Raw genomic sequence first — 14,475 nt, 5'->3', positions numbered from 1 at the left:
GACTTGACTTTTCCATTCAGGCAGTGTCTTATTGGCATTTGATGTTTAAACCAAAGGGGTTATCAGCTAGATAAGGGGAATTTTGTTAACAAAGAAATAATTTTTACTAACTCCTGGATATGTACTGGGACTTTTACCTATGTTATCTTATGGAAGCAGTAAGAAGTTATGAAATAAAGTTTAAAAGGCCTGAAAGCTTATTGTGTGTCTCTTTTTGACAATATGAAGGGCTCAAACTGAGTTCTCAAGCCTTTCATTTCAGTTAACAAAAGTGATGTCATGGTAGAAAAAAAAATTAAGGGTTTTAGTAAAACTGGCAAAATCTTGCATGTTCAGGTTATTATTAAGCAAAAATCAGTCCATTCTTTAACAGGATAAACCTGGAAGGCATTTAAGGCACCGTAAGGATAAGATTTTAAATGCTCTTTAACAGAATGCTATTAATTGTGAGATATGTGTGCATTTTGATAACTGTAAGCTTTAGAAATATTCAAAGTCCCTGGCACTATGCTATGTTTTCAGAAGAAAAAAAAAAGTATTTTGTATAAACAGAACCCACATTGGAGCTTCACATTATGGAGGCTCAGTGTAGGACCATCCTAGGTGTGGTCTGGGGAGACAGCATAGCAAGGTAGCTCCAAGCTTCTTGCTGCATAATGAAGAATGCACCTCTCAATTAGAAATAATAGGGTCCTCGTTTATCCTAGAAGTTGATATTGCTGCAGGCTTTACCTTTGAAGGAAAATCCTTTGAAATATTCTATCTTTATTGTGTGAAAAATGGTTATAGTCTTGTTCCTTTAGGACAAGAGGAAGAAACACTCAACAAAATTCCTTGGACGCTACTTACAAAAACATTGAAACACCTACAGTTGTATTAGTGAAAAGATAACATTGAGTTGTTGGGTTTTTTTGTTGTTGTTTGTTTGTTTTTTTTTTAAAGCTTTTCCAACTTCAAATGTTTGTGGAATTCACTGCAAATAGAATTCCCACTTCCCCAAATGCACACGTACACATATTCTTTCATTGGCACCTGGAGACCACTGCACCAGATAGTTAAAACTCTCTACTGGACAAGGTCAAATCAGAAATTTTCATTTGGTAACATATATGTTTCATGAAATAGACCACTGAAGTCATTGTATTTCAATATGTGCACTCACATACCATCCTAAACCCACAGAAATCAGAATGTTCATTGTTACCTAGTAGCTAAAAGAAGATGTTACAAAAGCCACTCTTAGATAAATCTTACTTGTCCTGAAATGTTTCCTTATAAAAACACCTTAAGCACACCACAGAATTACTTACTGGTTGAATCAAAATTGTGCCAGCTGGGTAGGACTTTGGTATTTATACAGTGATAGGCAAACCCACTGCTTCCCCAAGCCCCACTATTTTTGGAGGGACACTGATGCTCAAAGGAATAACTTGCTTAGGACTCATAGGTCATCACTGGTATGTGAATCCCAGACACTCTCAGGCACCTGGGCATTTGCACTATTTCACTCTTTTATTGAAGTATATTTGATTTACAAACTTGTGTTAGTTTCAGGTATATTGTAGAGTGGTTCAGATATAGATATTTATCCAAATATATACACATTCTTTTTCAGGTTCTTTTACCCTTATAGGTTATTATAAGATAATTAAGTATAGTTCTCTGGGCTCTACAGTGGGTCCTTGTTGTCTATCTATTTTATATATAGTAGTGTGTATATCGGAGAAGGCAATGGCAACCCATACCAGTATTCTTGCCTGCAGAATCCCAGGGACGGTGGAGCCTGGTAGGCTGCTGTCTATGGGGTCACACAGAGTCTGACACAACTGACGTGACTTAGTAGCAGCAGCAGTGTGTATATGTTAATCTCAAATCCCTAATTTATCCCTCCCACTCCTTTTCCTCTTTCAGAGCCATAAATTCGCTTTCTGGGTCTGTGAGACTATTTCTGCTTTGTAAATAAGTACTTTGTATCATTTTTTTTTCAAGTTCCACATATAAGTGATATCATATGATGCTTGTCCTTCACTATCTGACTTACCTCACTTTGTATGAAATCTCTAGGTCCAGACATGTTGCTGCAAATGGCATTATTTTTCTTAATTCTTAATAATCATAGTTTTATTATAAACTAACTTGTTTACTCACTGTAACTGGTTTCTAGGCATTAACTAATCTTGACTAATCTTCATAATAGATCACTAGCCAAGTAGATAGCGAGTATAATTCATCTTTTAAAGCTGAAGAAAGAAAACAAGAAGAAGAGGAAGGCATTTTACACACATCACCTTATTTATTTTTCACAACGCCATATGAGGGAAGGTAACTCCATGTGACAAACAAGGAAACTGATCAGATAAGTTAATTAACATGCCCAAGGTCACTATCTATTTAAAACAGCAGAGCCTGGGTTAAACCCAGATCTGTCTGATTCCAGAAACTGTGCTTTGTCCAGTCTGAGATGTTTCTGATTAAGTTGCTTTTCCAAAATTACATGATGAGAGATAATGGAATTGGACACGAAAGTCACTGCCAATGTACTGGATGATGTTTGAACAGGATCTTCACAATTAAGTCCAACAGTATAACTTTTAGCACTAACCAACAACATCCTAAGTTTTTCTCTCTCTTTTATTACCAGTCCTGATATATTCCACATACTCAGTATCTTAACTAAATTACAGGTTTGTCTTTTTCTTGCAATCTGTAAACTCCCCGAGGACAGTCCATAGGAATGAAATTCACCATGAAGTAAAATGTTAAAAATCCCAGCAAGAGATACTGTTCAAATGTGGTTTTAAATGCAGGTACGTATGGTCAGCAGGCTTCTGTTTGCTCACACAGAAGAGTTTCAAATGGGGCAGGAAGAGGGAACATGGACTCAGAGCCCTCGTGGGGCTCAACGCTCCAGCTGTCCTGCTCTCACTCTTTCCCCCATTTTTCACCTCTAATTTAAACGTCGTTTCCAAAGCAGAAGTTGATATACTCTGATGAGTTTTTATTATCAAGTTATGTGAGTTTGATATTGCCTTGACAAGTTTGCTGCTGCTGCTGCTGCTGCTAAGTTGCCTCAGTCGTGTCTGACTCTGTGCGACCCCATAGACGGCAGCCCACCAGGCTCCCCTGTCCCTGGGATTCTCCAGGCAAGAATACTGGAGTGGGTTGCCATTTCCTTCTCCAACGCGTGAAAGTGAAGTCGCTCAGTTGTGTCCAACTCGTAGCGACCCCGTGGTCTGCAGCCTACCAGGCTCCTCCATCCATGGGATTTTCTAGGTAAGAGTACTGGAGTGGCTTGCCGTTGCCTTCTCCAGTTGACAAGTTTAGGGTTCAAAAACTGATGTATTTTAAAATTCAGCCTTATTTATTCAGCATGGGTCTCAATAGGCTTAGGAGGTACAAAGTTCTTAAACAGACCTCAATACCAAGGGCACAGTGGGAAATAAACCTCTTTCCTCACCAGATAGCTGTTTGTTTTTAATTGGATGACAGAGGCAGTTTCTAACTCTGGTGTCTAATTGATGATCCCCAGTGTTTTGGAAAAGCAATAAGATCCTTCCTGGGGCCAGTTTGGAGTGTGCCAGAGAGGCTTCTAAGGACACGGGCAATTGCTGAGTAAACACTCATGGCCCAGTGGCTGCCATGTTGTTCTTGAGTACACAGAGGACAGGGGAGTGGAAAGGAAAATAATTTCACAAGACTGTGCAAGTATTATTTATAACTTCCTGCTGGGGAAATTCATGAAGTTTCAGAAACCCTCTTGTTGGTATTCATTCATCAATTGGTCCTGGGGGTGGGGTGTGCGTGTGGTATTCACCACTTTACCCAGCCGTAGCCTTGAAAGTCATCTCATAAAAATTCCAGCTGTTCTGACACAATGGAAGAGAAACTCTTATTCTTAGGTTTTTGCATATTCTGTGCAGGAGATACGGCTCAGCTATGCTTCCTCCCTCTGCATGTCCTTTGGTTATGAATGACCCAAAGCCTGGTCACAGTCCCTGTGTTACTCTGGAAGGCCTTCCATAGCAGAGTGGCCCTTCCCAAGGTTGTCTTCAGAGCTGCCGTCAGAGGGCACCCTGAAGAGAGCCAGAGATTTTAAATACCGCACTGCTTCTTTGTTTTTGAGTAAACAGAAACTCCTATGTGCAGGTAAAGGGAAAAATAACCAGTTGACATTTCATTGACCCAAAAAGGACAAGCTTTGAAATCTCCATGAAGCTGAAAGAATCTAGGCTGGAAAGAAATGACTGATTTTTGCAAATATTTGCACTAACCATATAGTCTTTGTATTAAATTTTTTCTAAAAGATCCTCAATTTAGGAGCTTGAAACCTATCAAATCATTCTCACCATATGCTTGTTTTTCTTAATCATATCATAATATTTCAGAGTAAATTGGCTAGCTTTCTTACTTCCAACTGCTCTGATACAATGAAAAAAGAGCTTCTCTCTTTTTTCTTTTTGGAAAGTAATTTTATCAAAGTTTGTATTTCACCAGGGCATTGCGGACAAGATTCCTTCCTCTGGCTCTCTGCTGTCATAGCACTAGTTGATGCTCTCAACATTAATCATTACATAATAGAACTAATAGTAAAGTTATTACTTATCGGTTAATTTGGAAAGGCCATGAAAATGAAAGTGCCAGTCGCTCAGTCATGCCTGACTCTTTGGGATCCCCATGGACTGTAGCCTGCTAGGCTTGCCTGTCCCTGGAATTCTCCAGGCAAGAATTTGGAGTGGGTAGCCATTCCCTTATCCAGGGGATCTTCCCGACCTAGGGATCAAACCTAGTTCTCCCACATTTCGGGTAGATTCTTTTCCATCTGAGCCACCAGGGAAGCCCTGTATAGGCCATAACTCTGCTGATATAACATAATGTCTGCTGCAATAATATGCATAATTTTTTTTTTGTCTTTTAAAATCTTATTTTATTTACTTATTTTTTAAAATTAATTAATTTATCTTAATTGGAGGATAATTGCTTTACAATACTGTGGTGATTTTTCCCATACATCGACGTGAATCAGCCATGAATGTGCATGTGTCCCCCCATATTTATTTATTTGGCTGTGCTGAGTCTTAGTTGCAGCATGCAGGATCTTTATTTGCGGCATAGAAATTCTTAGTTGCAGCACGTGGGATCTAGTTCATTGATCAGGGGTGGAACCTAGGCCCCCTGCTTTGGGAGCATGGAGTCTTAGCCACTGGACCACCAGGGAAGTCCCTACATTATTTAACCCTCATAGCAGTAAGTGAACAAATAAGGTTAGCAATGAGAGCTTACTATGTGTAATGGATAATTTTATGTGTCAACTTGATGGGGCCATGGGAGGTCCAGCTCATTATTTCTGGGTGTATCTGGGAGAGTGTTTCTGGAAGAGATTAATGTTTGAATTGGTGGACAGAGTAATGCAGACTGTCTTCCCCATGTGGGTGGGCATCATCTAATCCATCAAGAGCCTGAATAGACCAAAAACGCAGAGGAAATTTGAATTTCTTCTCTGCTTGACTGAGCTAGATGTCAATCTTTTCTGCTCTCAGCACTCCTGGTTCTTAAGCTGTCAGATCCAGACTGGAATCTACACCATTTTCTCTCTGGCTCAGCTCTCAGGCCTTCCAACTATACCACTGGCTTTCCTGGGTCCCCAGCTTGCAGATGGCAGGTTGTGGGTCTTCTTAGCCTCCAAAATTCAATGAGTGAATACCTGTAATAAATCTCTTTGTAGTTCTGTTGTGTAATCTGTTCTGTTTCTCTGAAGAATCCTGACTAATCCACTCTGCATCAAACATTTTTCTAACCATTTTACACATATTAACGCATTAATTCTCTTTAGTTCTATTTGGTAGATTTTTATCCATTTTCTCTTTTTGTAGGTCTGTTGCATGTGGACTGTGACATTAATTTCCAAAATGATAGCAGTTTCCTCTCTCTTGCCAATTCATCCTTCAAAGATATCAGGGTTAAAATCTTTTTTTGTCAATCCTTTGATGGTTTACCACTGCCTTTAGTGTGAATTCCAAATTATTTGACATGGTGCTGCAAGTCCATCAACATCTAGGTGGCCTTGATTCTCATCAATTTCTACCGTTCGCTCTGGGCTGTAGCCAACTTCTGTGGCATCTGTCAGCTCCACTGTGCTCCTGGTGCCTAAGGCCTTGTGCATGTGTTCCGTCTCTGCCATTACTGCTCATTCCTCAGTTCAGTTCAGTTGCTCAGTTGTGTCCGACTTTTCTGGACCCCATGGACTGCAGCACACCAGGCTTCCTGGTCCATCACTAACTCCTGGAGTTCCTAGGTTCCCATTTTTCATGACTGCAGCTGGCTCTCAAGTGGTCTTCTTGCCTCTATTCCTTCTCCCCTGCAACTCATTTTCTGTTTAGTAGCCAGAGTAATCCTTCTATTAATAAAAATGCAAAGATGAACATGGCACGCCCATGCTTGAGGTCTCTCAACAAGTTCCCATTGTCAGAGGTTGAAGTCCAAATTCCTTCAAAATAGCCTTCAAGACCTTGTCCCAGCTTCTCTCTCCAGCCTCGTCAGTCACTATCCTCCTAAATAGACCCTTTCACCACCAGACCTTTGCACAGAAAAGCCCTACTGACAAAATATTCTGCTTTGTCCTCCTTTGGCCAATGCCTCAGCCTTCATGTCCCCACTGAGATGTCATCTCCTCTAGCCCACCATCCTCTAGCCCATCATCAACTCTTGCCCCTGCAATGGCACCCCACTCCAGTAGTCTTGCCTGGAAAATCCCGCGGACGGAGGAGCCTGGTAGGCTGCAGTCATGGGGTCGCAAAGAGTCAGACACGACTGAGCCACTTCACTTTCACTTTTCACTTTCATGCATTGGAGAAGGAAATGGCAACCCACTCCAGTGTTCTGGCCTGGAGAATCCCAGGGACTGCAGAGCCTGGTGGGCTGCCGTCTATGGGGTCACACAGGGTCGGACACGACTGAAGTGACTTAGCAGCAGCAGCAATGCCCTCCAGGGTGGGAAGCATACTGTGCCATCTGTGTACTATAGCACACTATGCTGATTACCCACTTCATCTCCCTGTATGGTCACGCTTGGCTCTCATCAGCTTCTAGCACTGGACTCTGCATTTCCTAACTGGCAGGACCGTCATTTTACCATCACTGCCCCAGTGCCTGCCATTTAAAAGAAACTCAGTAAGTATCCAGCAAGGATGGCGAGAGAATTAACAGACGAATGGCTAGCTGGATTCCTGCCCTATCTTCACTCCTTGATGAAAAATCCCTGCTTTCCTTCTTCGGCTCCAACTTCAGTTCTTCACTAAAGCTGCCCTGCCCGCTCTGTGGAATCAGCTTGCCTTTCTCTGTGCCCTCCTGAAAACGTGAGGCACATATGGTCCTGTTGAATTGTAAGCTCCTTGAGGTCAGGGACTGTATTTTTGTCCACTTCAAGCTTAGTCTCTGGCACAGGACCTGATACTTAGTTGACTGTCAGTACATTTTTGTCAGATAAAATTTGAATTCACTCATTGCCTCTCTATTCACATCAGTTGAGAGTTTTCATTAGTATTGCCACATGAAAAATGAAAAAAATATCTACAGAGGGTTCAAAGAGAAGAAAATTAAGGAAGGATGTAGCATTGTGATGAAACAATGCACCCCACCCCCCTGCCAGGTAAGCACCCAGCACTCTGTTCCTGGGGCTTTCTGCTCCCTCCACCTGGGTACCTGGGGCACCTTGACTTTCTCCTCTACCTTCTCTCCACCGACTCCCCCGCAATGGGTCTGCAGCCCAGCACATCCTGATCCATTTAGAAAGCAAATTGTATTTTTTTCACCATTGTTTTTAATCAGTCACTCAGTTGTGTCCGACTCTTTGCTATCCCATGGACAGCAGCACACCAGGCTTCCCTGTCCATCACTATCTCCCGAAGTTTGCTCGGAATTGAGCCAGTGATGCCATCCAAGCATCGTAACATTTATTGCTGAGCAGAAACTATATGCAAGCAGATGGAAAGTGCTCAGGGGGCTAAACCTTGGTGTCATCTGATACATGCATCGGTCGGGGGCTCGGTCAGTCAAGGAGCTTTCCCCTCCAGAATCGCTTCGCCTTAACTTTGTGTTCAGTCCAGCCTACACCTTCTGCTCAGCTAGAAATTCCCTCTCCTTTGCCACCCAAATGCCAACACGGATGCTACCCCACCTTGAGGTCCCCCTTCCACACATTTATTGTACTGCATCTGTCCTCTTGAGAATTCCCCTCAGTCGATGCCTTGTCTAGTTGCTGTTTCTTTAGAGTTCTTCCTTCCTCTCTAGTTAATTTGATTTTTTCCTCACTTTCTGTAAGTAACCTCCTTCTCCTCTTTATTCCTGCTCCCACTGGCCCACCCTTCCAGCTCTTCTGCAGAGGATTGTTCCAGCCCCTCTGTCCATTTCTCCCTCAGTTTACTTCCACCAGCATTTATAGAGGGTCCACCATCTGACAGGCACTGAGGATAAATAAATAACGCACAGGGCTTGTCCTCAGAGGAGCTCGCTGAAACACATAGAAATAAATAATTACAACGCAGAGCTGTCACAGGGTAATGGAAGTTTGTATAAGACTGTGTTGGTATGGATTCTCTTAAGAAATAGAACTTGTGATAAAGATTTGGGTACATTCATTTATTCAAGAGGTGATCCAAGGCAGCACAATGAAGGTGTGAGGGAGTGAAACAGAGAAGGGGGAAGCGCCAATCAAAAGCATTTTAATAAGTGGGTAAAGGCTGTGGGTAATGGAGACTCAGACCTACTGGGAACCATATGAGACATGGTGGAGAACATCCTTCAAAAACGGTTTCTTTGTAGATTCACAGATTTAGGAAATGAAGTTACGGTTCATTTCAGGATGGGGGGAAAGGATAGTTAGGGAGTTTGGGATGGACATGTACACACTGCTATATTTAAAATGGATAACCAACAAGGACCTATGTGTATAGCACATGGAACTCTGCTCAATGTAATGTGGCAGTCTGGATAGGAGGGGAGTTTGGGGGAGAATGGATACACGTACATATAAGACTGAGTCCCTTCACTATTCACCTGAAACAATCACAACATTGTTAATCAGCTATACCCCAATACAAAATAAAAAGATTTCTAAAAAATGGTTTATTTGTGAAGTCAGGGAGGAATTCCTGCCCCTCAGTGGTTAAGGATCGCTTCTGAGACAACCCCCTCACTCCACTCTTGCTTGTCACGTGCAGGGATGACATGCTCTTTTGGTCAGAGAAAGTCCTCAAGTCAAGAGACACAGAGTCCTGAGAAATGAAGCCATACATGTGCCCAGGAATGGTCTGCTGGGTCTCCAGGTGGCTTCTAGGGTAGCCAGAATATGAGCCAAGTACCGATGACACCTGCCATATGGACACAGAAATATGTATGTGTGTGAGAGGGTATCATGGGTCAGCAGAATATTCATAGAGGTGCAGTCCTAGCAAGGTCTTGAAGGTGAAAAGTTCTCCAGGTGAACAAGTAGGGAAAATGTTTAAGAACAGGAAGACAGGACGAGGGCTTATAGATGTGAATTGCATGCTAATGTTGGTTACAGATGAGTCGCCGGTGGGGTGGAGGTGGAGACACAAGGGGGAAAGTAAGATGGGCAAGACTTGATAAACATTCACGATACATCTTTTCAATGTGAAGAGACAAAAATCCACAACAAGGTGGTGAGAAAATGTTGCCAGCCTTGGCTCTGTGACGTGGTGGTAGGTTGCAGGGAGAACGGGCTGGATGGCCAGAAGGTCCAAGCGTAAATGGAGGATGTAACCAGGTTTGTGGGCCTCATCTTAAACCTTTTACAAATACATTGCAGCTTCTGGTGCCTTGCTTGCCTCTAGATTGTTTACTTACTTTGATGGAGGGAGAGATTTCCTGTTCCTGAACTTCTCAGTTTTACTCTAGTCATCAGCAGAGTCATGTGGAATAAAAATCTCAAGGAAAATGTGGCATTTTCATCTCTTATGAGGAAGTGTAATTTGGGGCTGAAGGAGAACTGAACCTGGATTATTGGCAGAAGAAATATGACCCTCTCTGGGCAAGGCAGAACAATATGGATTGGGATATTCTTCTTACTTCAAATATACATCACTTGTGTTTAAATAAATAAATAGCCCAGACACACCTACCATGGGGGGAAAGCACAATTAGCCAATCGTGATGATCGTAGTCCCCCTGTGCATTTCATCTCCATCTGAGGTGTTTGGCTCTCTGAGTACTTCACATAAGCAAGGTTTTTTCTCTGCTCCATGACCCCCCGCCAAGCCTCAGCAGAAACCTTCAGAGATCTTTCTCTATAATAGTGTGTTTAACTCCATCTGCAAAAAAAAAAAAAAGGAAAAAAAGGTCAATGACATAAACAGAGGGTATTTGGGGGTTGTTCTTGCTTATTTAATTTCCTTAAAAAAAAAAAAAGACAGCTAGGGGCAGCAAAGGGAAAGGCGGGTGAGAGTCTTTAAAGGCTAATTATAGCATAAAAATCATCCAAGAGCTCTGTTCCGGCCTCTGTCAAAGTCCCACCTTTGTCCTTATGCATGAGTCAAAGCTGCCCAGGGGTCAAGCTTGTAACTACCAAACACCATTACTGCGTCTGATTGCTCCTGTGGAATTTCGGAATGTAGTTAGTGTCCCCTACCATCCCACTCCATGATGTAGGACAGGGTTTCTCAGTCTCAGCACTACTGACATTTGGGGCCAGATAATTCTTTGCTGTGGGCTCTGTCCTTGCACTGTAGGATGTTTAGGAGCATCCCTGGCCTCCAGCTGATACACAGATGCCAGCAGGCAATCCCTCTCAGAAGATGTGACAACCGAAAATGTCTCCCGACGTTGCCAAGTGTCCTCTTGGGGGAAAATCGCCCCTGTTTGAGAACCACTGACATAAGGCTACAAAATCATTTCTTTGGAAGGCTACAAAATATTTCTTTGAAATATTCCACAGAATCTCTCTAAGTGAGTTGTTCAATTATTTTTTCTCAAAAGAGCAAAGGAAACCCGTCTTTATGTTTCCCCACTTTGGTCTGTGGTTGCTTTTCTAGTTCTGTTTTTTTTTTATTGCCTGAAAATAACATTCCCCTATAATACTTTGTCTTCATTTGATTTTCTCAGTTCTCTCGGGCAGACTGGTGCTGTGAAACAAAGTCCAGAACCCTGTGGCTTGGGAACCTTAGGCAAGCTGACAATCAAACATTCAGACATGACAAGGGAAAAGAGAATTTTTTTCATGTCTTTTCTATTAAAAATTCTGTGTTGTAAATGATGTTATTTTCAGTTTCCAGAACAATTATCAAGGTTTCCATCTCCTTGAAGATAGGAACCTCCGAGTATAATTATGTAATTGTTCAGAATGCTTGGCACATAGTAGATGCTTAATAAATATATAATAATTGACTGATTAAGATGGATCTACTAGTAATTTGACTTCTACTAGCCCCAGTCATAGGGGGTCCCAGAAACCAGAGACCTTTGAGTGAGTCACTCATGAGGAAGTAAGTATCCCCCCAAATCCACATCTTCTCAGTTTGAATCTGTTCAGTAAATATTTAGAGATTGCTTAGTGCAGTGGGGCTGAGACACAGAGGTGAAAAAATGCAGTGCCCACTTTTAAGGAACTTAAAGACACACCAGTGGATAATTTTAATGCAATGCTGTACATTCTAAGATACAGAGGCTAAACCAATACTGTGGGTGTTCGGGAGAGGGGCCCCACCCTGGCCTTTGCTGAGAGATAGAAGCAGGGTCAGAAGATGTAACACATAAACGTGTGTCAAGGGACAATCCGAGTCAGTTCTGTGAAGAGGCGCGGGCAGTGAAGAAGTGGGGTGGTGGCAAGGGCGTCCAGGCAGAGGGCCGGCATGGACACACACACAGAGGAGTGATCTACTCTTCCTGAAACGGGGGTGCTGGGAGATGAGTCTGGAGACGTGGAGAGGCAGGCCCTGGAGTGGGAGCTTTCTTCCACCTAGGGAGCTGTGAAGGTTTTTGTTTTTAAATTGGAGTATAATTGCTTTACAATGCTGTGTTAGTTTCTGCTATACAACAACGTGACTCAACGGTGTGTATACATATATCCCCTCCCCCTTGAGCCTCCCACCCACCTCTCTCCATCTCACTCCTCTACGGCATCACAGAGCACCGAGCGGAGCTTCCCACTAGCTATCTATTTTATGAATGTTAATGTATATACAGGGCTTCCCTGGTGGCTCAGATGGTAAAGAATCTGCCTGCAATGTGGAAGACCCAGGTTCAATTCCTGGGTTGGGAAGATCCCCTGGAGGAGGGTATGGAAACCCACTCAAGTATTCTTGCCTGGAGAATCCCATGGATAGAGGAGTCTGGTGGGCTACAGTCCATGGGGTCGCAAAGAGTCAGACATGACTCAACGACCAACACTGACATATATATGTCAATATATCTACTCTTGCAATTTGTCCCACCCCAGCAAGAGAATTTCAGAAAAACATCTACTTCTCCTTCATTGACTATGCTAAACCCTTTGCCTGGGTGGATTACAACTTACTGTGGAAAATTCTTAAAGAGATGGGAATACCAGGCCACTTTCCTCCTGAGAAACCTGTATGCAGGTCAAAAAGCAACAGTTAGAACTGGACATTGAACAATGGATGTGTTCCAAATTGGGAAAGGAATATGTCAAGGCTATATATTGTCACCCTGCTTATTTAATTTATGTGCAGAGTACATCATGAGAAATGCTGGGCTAGATGAAGCACAAGCTGGAATCAAGCTTCCCGGGAGAAATATCAATAACCTCAGATATGCAGATGACACCACCCTTATGGCAGAAAGTGAAGAGGAACTAAAAAGCCTCTCGATGAAAGTGAAAGAGGTGAGAAAAAAGGCTGGATTAAAAACAAAGATCATGGCATCTGGTCCCATCACTTCATGGCAAATAGATGGGGAAACAATGAAACAGTGACAGACTTTATTTTGTGGGTTCCAAAATCACTGCAGATGGTGACTGTGGTCATGAAATTAAAAGACATTTGCTCCTTGGAAGAACCTAGACAGCATATTAAAAAGCAGAGACATTCTTTGTTGACATAGGTCCATCTAGTCACAGCTATGGTTTTTCCAGTAGTAATGTATGGATGTGAGAGTTGGACTAGAAAGAAAGCTGAGTGCTGAAGAATTGATGCTTTTGAACTGTGGTGTTAGAGAAGACTCTTGAGAGTCCCTTGGACTGCAAGGAGATCCAACCAGTCCATCCTAAAGGAAATCAATCCTGAATATTCATTGGAAGGATTGATGCTGAAGCTGAAACTCCAATACTCTGGCCACCTGATGTGAAGAACTGACTCATTGGAAAAGATCTTGATGCTGGGAAAGATTAAAGGCAGGAGAAGAAGGGGACAACAGAGAATGAGATGGTTGGGTGGCATCACCGACTCAATGGACATGATTTTGAGCAAGCTCCAGGAGATGGTGAAGGACAGGGAAGCCTGGTGTGCTGCAGTCCATGGGGTCGTAAAGAGTCGGACACGACTGAGCGACTGAACAACAAGAACCCTCACCGCCACTGTGTCCACATGTCTATTCTCTATGTCTGCCCTGCACGTAAGTCCATCTGCACCAGTTTTCTAGATTCCATACATTTGCGTTAATATACAATATTCGTTTTTCTCTTTCTGACTTCCTTTAACAGACTCTAGGTCCATCCATGCATGCGTGCTCAGTTGCTCAGTCGTGTCTGACTCTGAGACTCCATAAACTGTAGCCCACCAGGCTCCTCTGTCCATGAAACTTTCCAGGCAAGAATACTGGAGTGGACTGCTGTTTCCTTCTCAGGGAGATCCTTCCCACCCGGGGATCAAAGCCACATCTCCTGCATCGCCTGCGTTGGCAGTCGGATTTTTTCTTTTCTTTTCTTTTCTTTTTTACCACTGAGCCACGTGGAAAGCCCCTAGGTCCATCCACGTCACTACAAATGACCCGATCTCATTCCTTCAGTGAATGGTTTTAAGCAAAGGGTAAGGCAGCCTGCTTTGGGTTTTCCTTCAGTATGAAACATGGATTTAAAGACCAGTGCTGCTACCCAAAAGTCTACAAGCAATAAATGCTGGAGAGGGTATGGAGAAAAGGGAACCCTCTTACACTGTTGGTGGGAATGCAAACTAGTACAGCCACTATGGAGAACAGTGTGGAGATTCCTTAAAAAACTGGAAATAGAACTGCCATATGACCCAGCAATCCTGCTGCTGGGCATACACACAGAGGAAATCAGAATTGAAAGAGACACGTGCACCCCAGTGTTCATCGCAGCACTGTTTATAATTGCCAGGACATGGAAGCAACCTAGATGCCCATCAGCAGACAAATGGATAAGAAAGCTGTGGTACATATACACTATGGAATATTACTCAACCATTAAAAAGAATTCATTTGAATCAGTTCTAATGAGCCCTTTATACAGAGTGAAGTAAGCCAGAAAGGGAAAGACCAATACAGTAT

The sequence above is a fragment of the Cervus canadensis genome, chromosome 12 (genome assembly GCF_019320065.1).
Source record: "Cervus canadensis isolate Bull #8, Minnesota chromosome 12, ASM1932006v1, whole genome shotgun sequence".
In the NCBI taxonomy this organism is placed as follows: domain Eukaryota; kingdom Metazoa; phylum Chordata; class Mammalia; order Artiodactyla; family Cervidae; genus Cervus; species Cervus canadensis.
Note: the sequence above shows the minus strand (reverse complement) of the source record.